Source organism: Thalassophryne amazonica, chromosome 19 (genome assembly GCF_902500255.1).
Source record: "Thalassophryne amazonica chromosome 19, fThaAma1.1, whole genome shotgun sequence".
In the NCBI taxonomy this organism is placed as follows: Eukaryota; Metazoa; Chordata; class Actinopteri; order Batrachoidiformes; family Batrachoididae; genus Thalassophryne; species Thalassophryne amazonica.
Genome location: NC_047121.1, coordinates 3,363,651 through 3,375,446, shown reverse-complemented (window position 1 = coordinate 3,375,446; position 11,796 = coordinate 3,363,651).

Below are 11,796 nucleotides of genomic sequence, written 5' to 3'. Positions count from 1 at the left end.
TAGACTGCATTTCTAAATGTTTCTCCATCAATGACAGGTTCAGAAAGGTGCTTTACAATGATGCTTCGTATTCACCAAATCACACACTTAACACAGAACCTTGAGTTCATTGTACTTAAAATAATACATTTGCTCAAAAGTAAAACTTAACTGACAGCGTTGCAGATAGTTTTAATTACTTCCTCACACAAAAACAGGTTCTGACTGCGAACATTTTGGTCCTTAGTCTCACTTAAGGTCACATCCACTAAGAGGATCACTGGGGATTTGAGCCATCAACATTATGGTTTATGTACAGTTTGCTCTCCAACCTACGTCATGGCACTAAACACTGTGCTGGATTTAAACTAATCATATTTGGGTTTGTTTGACGTGGGCCTTGTTCTGTTGACAAACAATTGAGTTGCAATTCTGGTAACCTTTACCAGAATTGGATGAATGAATAGTTGGATTGATGAATGTTTTTTGATGAATTGTCTTTTTTGAGCAAATTAAACCCACAAGGTTAGTGGATCAATCCCTGGTAGCTCCTGTATGTCACAGTGTCTTTGAGCAAAACACTAAAGTTGTTCCTGCCTTTATGACATCATGAGTAGAGACACTTAAGCTGTTGTTCATCTTCATCAGCTCATTCTTTCAAGGTTAACAGCACATTATTTGAAGTGGTTTCACTTTGAGACTGTGAAATGATTTTATGGATAATTGGTCAAACCAAACAAATTATTTTGGGTTAACTTCCCCATCTAATTTGCCAAAACTAACATCCTTAAGTTGAGTAAATTAAAGGTGGCCGAGCAGCCTTAAATTTTTCAGGATTGTCATTCTTTTTTTTTTTTTTACAGGACAGATGTCAGACCCAGCAATACCTGTCAGGGAGGAAATGTTTTTGTTGTGAATAGATTTCAGTTAAATTTGGTGGAGATGTAGGGCTTGGGATAAGGAAGAACTGATTACATTTTGGCGTTGAGCTGGATTAAGGGGCGGAGCCTACCTTCCATCATTCAGATAGGTAGGAAGCTATGATCTTTGTGATTCATTTGCTAATGATCCTGCCTTTGATCTTTGATGATCCTGGTTTATTCTGCCTTACAGAAACCTGGTTACAGCAGGATGAATATGTTAGTTTAAATGAGTCAACACCCCCGAGTCACACTAACTGTCAGAATGCTCGTAGCACGGGCCGAGGCGGAGGATTAGCAGCAATCTTCCATTCCAGCTTATTAATTAATCAAAAACCCAGACAGAGCTTTAATTCATTTGAAAGCTTGTCTCTTAGTCTTGTCCATCCAAATTGGAAGTCCCAAAAACCAGTTTTATTTGTTATTATCTATCGTCCACCTGGTCGTTACTGTGAGTTTCTCTGTGAATTTTCAGACCTTTTGTCTGACTTAGATATAAGTCAGACAAAACTCATATAATTATAGTGGGCGATTTTAACATCCACATAGATGCTGAGAATGACAGCCTCAGCACTGCATTTAATCTATTATTAGACTCAATTGGCTTTGCTCAAAATGTAAATGAGTCCACCCACCACTTTAATCATACTTTAGATCTTGTTTTGACTTATGGTATGGAAATTGAAGACTTAACAGTATTCCCTGAAAACCCCTTCTGTCTGATCATTTCTTAATAACATTTACATTTACTTTAATGGACTACCCAGCAGTGGGGAATAAGTTTCATTACAGCAGAAGTCTTTCGGAAAGCGCTGTAACTAGGTTTAAGGATATGATTCCTTCTTTGTTATGTTCTCCAATGCCATATACCAACACAGTGCAGAGTAGCTACCTAAACTCTGTGAGTGAGATAGATTATCTCGTCAATAGTTTTACATCCACATTGAGCACAACTTTGGATGCTGTAGCTCCTCTGAAAAAGAGAGCCTTAAATCAGAAGTGACTGACTCCGTGGTATAACTCACAAACTCGTAGCTTAAAGCAGATAACCCGTAAGTTGGAGAGGAAATGGCGTCTCACTAATTTAGAAGATCTTCACTTAGCCTGGAAAAAGAGTCTGTTGCTCTATAAAAAAAGCCCTCCGTAAAGCTAGGACATCTTACTATTCATCACTAATTGAAGAAAATAAGAACAACCCCAGGTTTCTTTTCAGCACTGTAGCCAGGCTGACAAAGAGTCAGGGCTCTATTGAGCCGAGTATTCCTTTAACTTTAACTAGTAATGACTTCATGACTTTCTTTGCTAATAAAATTTTAACTATTAGAGAAAAAATTACTCATAACCATCCCAAAGACATATCGTTATCTTTGGCTGCTTTCAGTAATGCTGGTATTTGGTTAGACTCTTTCTCTCCAATTGTTCTGTCTAAGTTATTTTCATTAATCACTTCCTCCAAACCATCAAAATGTCTATTAGACCCCATTCCTACCAGGCTGCTCAAGGAAGCCCTACCATTAATTAATGCTTCGATCTTAAATATGATCAATCTATCTTTATTAGTTGGCTATGTACCACAGGCTTTTAAGGTGGCAGTAATTAAACCATTACTTAAAAAGCCATCACTTGACCCAGCTATCTTACCTAATTATAGGCCAATCTCCAACCTTCCTTTTCTCTCAAAAATTCGTGAAAGGGTAGTTGTAAAACAGCTAACTGGTCATCTGCAGAGGAATGGTCTATTTGAAGAGTTTCAGTCAGGTTTCAGAATTCATCATACAGAAACAGAAACAGCATTAGTGAAGGTTACAAATGATCTTCTTATGGCCTCGGACAGTGGACTCATCTCTGTGCTTGTTCTGTTAGACCTCAGTGCTGCTTTTGATACTGTTGACCATAAAATTTTATTACAGAGATTAGAGCATGCCATAGGTATTAAAGGCACTGCGCTGCGGTGGTTTGAATCATATTTATCTAATAGATTACAATTTGTTCATGTAAATGGAGAGTCTTCTTCACAGACTAAGGTTAATTATGGAGTTCCACAAGGTTCTGTGCTAGGACCAATTTTATTCACTTTATACATGCTTCCCTTCTTCTTCTTCTTTGTCTTTCGGCTGTTCCCGTTAGGGGTCGCCACAGCAGATCAATCGTTTCCATCTCACCCTGTCCTCTGTATCTTCCTCTGTCACACCAACCACCTGCATGTCCTCTCTCAGCACATCCATGAACCTCCTCTTTGGTCTCCCTCTTCTCCTCCTGCCTGGTGGCTCCATCCTCAGCATCCTTCTCCCTATATACCCTGGGTCCCTCCTCTGCACATGTCCAAACCATCTCAATCTCGCCTCTCTGACTTTGTCTCCAAACCGTCCCACCTGAGCTGTCCCTCTGATATGTTCATTCCTAATCTTGTCCATTCTTGTCACTCCCAAAGAGAATCTCAACATCTTCAGCTCTGCCACCTCCAGCTCTGCCTCCTGTCTTTTTGTTAGTGCCACTGTCTCTAAACCATACAACATAGCTGGTCTCACTACTGTTTTGTAAACTTTCCCCTTCACTCTTGCTGATATTCTGTCGCCAAGTGCTTGCTCATAGGGGGTCGTTTTGACCGTTGGGGTTTTTCTGTGATTATTGTATGGCTTTGCCTTGGAAGGGGTGGTGGCCAAGTGGTTAATGCGCTTGGTTTCAGTGCAGAAGGTTCCGGGTTCAAATCCTACCCCTGCCACATTTCTCCATGTAATGTGGAGTTGCGTCAGGAAGGGCATCCGGTGTAAAACCTGTGCCAATTCAACATGCAGATCCACCTTGGATTTGCTGTGGCGACCCCGAGTGCAAACAAGGGAGCAGCCGAAGGGACTTACTTTTACTATTGTCTGGCTTTGCCTTACAATATAAAGCGCCTTGGGGCAACTGTTGTTGTGATTTGGCGCTATATAAATAAAATTGATTTGATTTGGATTTGGTCCTGGTTCCTTCGACCCTGATTACAAGGCCACTGCAATCAGCTGTCAGGACCTCAGTTCAACAACCATGATTAAATGACAGGATGAAAGATGAGTGATCATGAACAAAAAAAATCAGCAGCCAGAATTAAAGTTCCATAATGAGGATCAACGGTAAATGATCTAGATAAATGATCAAAGTCAGCAATCAGGATTGAAGTTCAGTGATCAGTATGGCTGAGGAAAGAAAGATGGATGATCAGGATCAATTGTTCAGGATCCATTGATGGTCTGTCCATCCAGATACTGATCAGATGTGGTGGACAAAAATGTGTTTTCGAATAGCGGTGATCCACTAAAGTGAACTAACTGCTAGAATTTGGTTTGAGGCTTAACTTCATTTGAGGGGCTTTGATGGAGGGATGAACTCTCTGAGTGCTCTTCTAGTTTGAATGACAAAGGTCAGGTGAAATCTGGGACCATGCACCGGTGCTACATGTTCCCACCTCCACAACACTACGTAATCATTGTGTGTCATGATGGATAAACACTCAGGTGGACCACTGGTCTGTCTCCACCTCCCAAAAGTGGCCATCCATCTGCCACAGCCAGGTGATTTATAGGGCCCCCCATGGCCTTTTCACTGAGGCACCTCTGAATCAGGGATGTGCACCACATGGTCATAGTCTAGTAGCTGATGATACCTCACAGTACAAGTACTTCCTGAAGCAACCGCACATCAGAGTCACTCCAACGGTGCACAAGGATTCTCCAGAGAGACCTTATACCAAGAACATCTAGTCAGGACACTCCCCTTAGCCCCCCTGGCAGCATATGACCAAAGGCTATAGACCTAAACAAAGGCTCATTGATAAATAGTGCATGCATAATTAGATTTCCCATGATTAAAATAAAATTTGTTGGCTAAAAATGATGACAAAGGAGTGTTTAGTTTAGAATGCAGGGGGAAAGCTATCGATTTTTACAGTTTTTAAGGAGGGTAGGGAGGGCGTGATGCCCCTGGATGCCCTGGGTGGGACCTACCCGAACAAGTCAAAACCCACCTCACTTCAAAGTACATCCACCTTTGCCACTCATCAGATTAGGTCACTGGTTACATTCCATGTCTCACATTAAGAAAGGAATCAAGAGGATCTTGAAGGTTTGGACCTTCATGGTTCTGCAAAATGATCAACATCACGGTCCAGTGACCCTTGTAAGCACTTCCCATAACATTTCTCAACCTCATAAGCCGAGGTCCCTGAAACATCAAATCAAATCAATTTTATTTATATAGCACCAAATCACAACAAACAGTTGCCCCAAGGCGCTTTATATTGTAAGGCAAAAGCCATACAATAATTACAGAAAAACCCCAACAGTCAAAATGACCCCCTGTGAGGCAAGCACTTGGCTACAGTGGGAAGGAAAAACTCCCTTTTAACAGGAAGAAACCTCCAGCAGAACCAGGCTCAGGGAGGGGCAGTCTTCTGCTGGGACTGGTTGGGGCTGAGGGGAGAGAATCAGGAAAAAGACATGCTGTGGAGGGGAGCAGAGATCAATCACTAATGATTAAATGCAGAGTGGTGCACACAGAGCAAAAAGAGAAAGAAACACTCAGTGCATCATGGGAACCCCCCAGCAGTCTAAGTCTATAGCAGCATAACTAAGGGATGGTTCAGAGTCACCTGATCCAGCCCTAACTATAAGCTTTAGCAAAAAGGAAAGTTTTAAGCCTAATCTTAAAAGTAGAGAGGGTGTCTGTCTCCCTGATCTGAATTGGGAGCTGGTTCCACAGGAGAGGAGCCTGAAAGCTGAAGGCTCTGCCTCCCATTCTACTCTTACAAACCCTAGGAACTACAAGTAAGCCTGCAGTCTGAGAGCGAAGCGCTCTATTGGGGTGATATGGTACTATGAGGTCCCTAAGATAAGATGGGACCTGATTATTCAAAACCTTATAAGTAAGAAGAAGAATTTTAAATTCTCTTCTAGAATTAACAGGAAGCCAATGAAGAGAGGCCAATATGGGTGAGATATGCTCTCTCCTTCTAGTCCCCGTCAGTACTCTAGCTGCAGCATTTTGAATTAACTGAAGGCTTTTCAGGGAACTTTTAGGACAACCTGATAATAATGAATTACAATAGTCCAGCCTAGAGGAAATAAATGCATGAATTAGTTTTTCAGCATCACTCTGAGACAAGACCTTTCTAATTTTAGAGATATTGCGCAAATGCAAAAAAGCAGTCCTACATATTTGTTTAATATGCGCATTGAAGGACATATCCTGATCAAAAATGACTCCAAGATTTCTCACAGTATTACTAGAGGTTTCTTACTTGTTGGGTAAGAAACATGAATGCAACTGCCAAGATAAGTGAATCTCTCAACTGTCTGGTAGTTCTTACTGCATACAGGTACTCTCCAGTCCAGGAATTCACTGAGAGCTTGGACCAGGACTTCATGTAGGACAACTGTAAACTCTGACACTCAGATCCTTCAGAATGCTGCTGTCATGGCATCCAATAGTTGCATAAAGTTCACATCATTCGCAATGTTGAGGTCAGTCAACCATCCCTCACCAAAAATGGCGTCTAAGTCACTGAGCTGCTCGATCTTACTCGACACCCAGTGCATGCAAACACTGAACAGAGTGGAAGCTGGAACATATCCCTGATGAATACCACAAATGACAGGGAAGACATCAGAGAGACTGTCTCCATTCAAAATAGCGCAAACAGTTGCTTGTCTACTTTTGTTATCCACCATTTTACTAGAAATTCCGCAAATTCAACGGTCCGAAGCAATCGATGGTTGACTTGTTGGGTAAGAAACCAGAGTACTTGAAACTTTGCTTTGCTTTCCAAGTGAAATACTTTTCTGTTTGTTGACATCCAGGTGATCACCCTTTCCTTTCCAGAGAGAGACAATAGTCCTTCCTTCCAGTCTGATGAGATGACACGTCTCTCAAATGGAAGCACAGATTTCTAGCAATACCAGGAAAACAATATCTCCACCCACCTGAAGATGTTTAAGCCTAATTCACAGGTTGCTGTAGTTTGTTTCCTTCAGCTATTTCATCACCTTTGCAATCTCATGGGGAGTTGGTGGCTCACAGGTGCTTGGTGGATAAACCACCAGAACACAGGCACCAGAGACCTCATCCTGGATGCAAGATCAGTTCTGCAAAAGGACTCAAAGCAGCTGAGCCAGTGGGATAGAACAGCACAGTTATCTGTCTGAACCATTCTGGCACTTTCCATGAGTGTGGCACAGACTTGCAGGAAAACAACACTTTGATTACAATGTAAGCAGGTCGAGGTTCACTAGACCACAGATGGCGTGTTGCCCGCTCACGGAATCTGCTAATAAATGCCTGCTTGTCTACCTTCAGTCCCATCACAGTACATGTTCTGAGCTCCTCTGGATGTTCTTTAAAGTGGCCTCTGAGATGAAATACCTTCTGTGAACTTTGTCAACTCCGGTACAATCCCTGACAGTTTTCAAAGTGGTGAAATAAGTCTCATCTTCCTTTTTTAGTTACTTGTTGTGTCCAAGTCAATAGTACATTGACAACATTTCCATCTTTTCTGCCCATCTTGTAGATGCTTAAAGTGCTTTAGAATGATGCTTCACTTTCACCCATTCACACACTCACTCATTCATGTCAGTGTTCTGCTGGAGGTTTCTTCCTGTTAAAAGGGAGTTTTCCTTCCCACTGTAGCCAAGTGCTTGCTCACAGGGGGTCGTTTTGACCGTTGGGGTTTTACATAATTATTGTATGGCCTTACCTTACAATATAAAGCGCCTTGGGGCAACTGTTTGTTGTGATTTGGTGCTATATAAAAAAAACTGATTGATTGATTGAGTGTGCTGCCATGCAAGAAGCTCAACTGCACACCGAGAGTAACTTGGGGATTAAGGACCTTCCCGGAGGGACCTTAGTGATTTTCTTCTCTGATGGGGAAGTGAAATGGACTGCATTTATATAGCGTTTTTCCATGTGCATGAGACGCTCAAAGCGCTTTACAATAATGCCTCACATTCACCCCTATGTGAGGGTGCTGCCATACAAGGGACTCACTACACACCAGGGGTAACTAGGGGATTAAGGACCTTCTCCAAGGGCCCTCAGTAATTTCCCAGTCAGGCTAAACTGAGGATCTTCTGGTCTCAAGCCCAACACCTTAACCACTAGACCATCACCTCCCCAGGTTGATAATGAATAAAGAGCACAGAAATAGAAATAGAAATGATCAATAAAAATCTGGACAGAATCGAAGTCCAGTAAAGACAGAATGTTAGACATTAATGTGCTTTCTTGATTGATCATGAACACCTGGTACTTCTGTGTCAGGGCCTGTATCACACCATCTCTCTGTCACAATAAAAGATATCTCCTGCAAACATCCAACAGTCACAGTTTGTCTATAGAGCTGTGATATACGAGGTCTGTCAATAAAGTATCGGACCATTGGCTGGGAAAAAAAAAACTGGCTTACTTGGAGGGTTGGAAACCTAATCACCCTCGAAGTACTCTCCTTGGGACTCCACACACTTCTCCCAGCGGTGTCGCCACTGTTGGAAGCATTCCAAAAACGCCTTTTTCGGGATGGCGCGCAGCTCCGCCGTCGTCACAGCCATGATCAATCAATCAATCAATCAATTTTTTTATATAGCGCCAAATCACAACAAACAGTTGCCCCAAGGCGCTTTATATTGTAAGGCAAGGCCATACAATAATTATGTAAAACCCCAACGGTCAAAACGACCCCCTGTGAGCAAGCACTTGGCTACAGTGGGAAGGAAAAACTCCCTTTTAACAGGAAGAAACCTCCAGCAGAACCAGGCTCAGGGAGGGGCAGTCTTCTGCTGGGACTGGTTGGGGCTGAGGGAGAGAACCAGGAAAAAGACATGCTGTGGAGGGGAGCAGAGATCGATCACTAATGATTAAATGCAGAGTGGTGCATACAGAGCAAAAAGAGAAAGAAACAGTGCATCATGGGAACCCCCCAGCAATCTACATCTATAGCAGCATAACTAAGGGATGGTTCAGGGTCACCTGATCCAGCCCTAACTATAAGCTTTAGCAAAAAGGAAAGTTTTAAGCCTAATCTTAAAAGTAGAGAGGGTGTCTGTCTCCCTGATCTGAATTGGGAGCTGGTTCCACAGGAGAGGAGCCTGAAAGCTGAAGGCTCTGCCTCCCATTCTACTCTTACAAACCCTAGGAACTACAAGTAAGCCTGCAGTCTGAGAGCGAAGCGCTCTATTGGGGTGATATGGTACTACGAGGTCCCTAAGATAAGATGGGACCTGATTATTCAAAACCTTATAAGTAAGAAGATGTCCTCTCTTGTCTCAAATCGGGTTCATTTTAATGATATTTTAAGTTTTGGGAAGAGCCAGAAGTTGCAAGGGGCCATGTCAGGGGAGTAAGGTGTCTGTTGAACCACCGGAGTCTGGTTTTTGGTCAAATAAGTCTGAATTAAATGAGAGGAATGAGCTGGCGCGTTGTCGTGGTGGAGGCGCCAATTTCCTCTGGCCCACAACTCCGGTCTCTTGCGCCGCACACCATCACGTATACGATGGAGGACATCCCTGTAATACTCCTTTGTTATTGTTTGACCCTGTGGTGCGTACTCGTGGTGTACCTGTTGTGTGGGCCGCTGAAGAGGAGGTACTGCTGGCCCACCACCACAAGATGGCGCCCTGCTTGAAGTGCGGGCTTCAAGCACGAGAGGGCGTCGGAGCAACCAGGAGTGACAGCTGTCACTCATCATCCGTACCAGCTGTCACTCATCCACTACTCATCACCACCACCATAAAGGCCGGACTGCAACTCCACCTCCCCGCCGAGAAATCAGCTACCATTCAGGTAACTTTCTCTGCTGACTCAAATCATTGAGTGATAACCTGAACTTCTTTTGCAGCCGTTATCCTGTGGTGTTCTGCCTTATCTGTGGGATTGGCGTTTGGTGTGATCAGCGATGGCTTCGCTTCACACCCCAAACCAAGATAAGTGGTTAAACAGGAGCTGCACGAGTGTGTGATTGGAGGTGGAGGTTCTCCCTCCTTTACTGAACACTGACTGTGGGAGTACTGAGTGTGCGAACTCACACTCATCAGGACTGTCTCTATTTTCTGCCAGCAGTACCGGGTCTGACTGCTGAAGACAGCGGCCACCTGGGGCGCAGGGCTTGGCGGCTCCGGTGTTCTTCAGCTCCGTTGGTGGTGGAAGCTGTATGGGGATCCAGCTCTTCTCTCGCCAGGCGTCTTCTATCGTCGAGCCTGCCCACACGTCACCTGGTGTATGATTGACAGTCCACCATATTGTTATTGTCTGTACGTCGTTGTGCGATTCACAACATTAAATTGTTACTTTTGGCTTATCCATTGTCCGTTCATTACCGCCCCCTGTTGTGGGTCCGTGTCACGTCACTTTCACAACAGTACCACACCACGGGAGTAAAAAAAAAACAGTCAGCATTACCTTGATCTTGCTGCGCACTTGGCGCGCCTTCTTCGGTCTTGGCGATGTGGAATGCTTCCACTGTGATGACTGGAATTTTGTTTCCGGATCGTACCATACACCCAGGACTCATCTCCGGTGATTATAGTGTCCATAAAGCTGGGATCAGTGTGAATGGAGTCCAGCATGTCCTGTGAGACTTCAACACGATGTTGCTTTTGCTCCGCCGTCAGCAACTTTGGCATGAACTTCACCGCCACTTGTTTCATGCCCAAATCTTCCGTCATGATGGAATGTGCCGAAGTCCTGTTAATGTCCACTTCCTCTGCAATTTCTCGGACAGTCACACGACAATCCCGCATAACCACAGCGTGCACTTTGGAAACGATCTCGTCATTTCGGCTCGTTGATGGCCGACCGGAGTGCGGCTCGCTCTCCACCATTACACGCCCGTCTTTAAACCGGTTGTACCACTCCTTAATCCGTGTGCTGCTCATGGCTTCATCTCCGAAAGCCGTTTGGATTTTTCGAATCGTTTCTGCCTGGCTGTCGCCAAGTTTCTGGCAGAATTTAATGCAGTAGCGCTGCTCCAAGTGTTCGGCCATTTTCTCTCAGGAAAAAATCTGACGAGGGGGGTGGAGCGCTCCTCCCACAAGCCGTGCTCACAGGCGAATGACGTCACCGACAGGCATGGAAAAACTCATGCATGCGCACGAGGGTTCAACCTTGTCTGATGCAATCGCACGTGATTCAAATCCATATAATTAAAAAAATAAATAAAATGGACCGTTACTTTATTGACAGACCTCGCACAGTCAGTCACGCTGCAGAAGGGGCAGAGACACATTCTAACACGTCAGCCTCCATAGACCAGAATGCAGTGCAGCAACAGGCATTTTTTATGTGAGGGGCAAAATTCTGAATCCATGTCAACTTAAACTGTCTCTAGTTACAGACGGCACTCATGGACGAAAGAGCTGAAACTGAGGTGGCACGAGAAAAAGTCAATATGACCCAACTCCCCCATTCCCAAAAGAAAGTGACTGACATCAACACATTCACAAACATTCTTCAGATTTCATCAGTTGATAGAGAATGTTTGCTGCCATATCCACCCATGTCTGCTGCCAAATCTTAAACTCCAGTCGTCCTCATCGGTATTAGAGTGTGCACCACTGTTAGGCCACTTGGCAGTTATGGGTTCCATGCCCTCCCCCGTGCAAAATAAACGTACAACTCAGTGAAATTAGTTCTTTTTTTATGTCTGATATACCAAACACTATTCAAAATGTTAACACTCAAAATATAGGGATGCAATCCATGTTTTGACTCTAAAGCTGAAGATAATCTAAAATCCAAGCAGTTAAGTTTGTGTGTTTCCAGTGTGGAAGATCCTGGTTCAAGGCTACTCCTGCCCATTCACCATGTATTGTGGAGTTGCATCAGGAAGGGCATCCTGCATAAAAATTATGCCAAATCAACAAGTAGATTC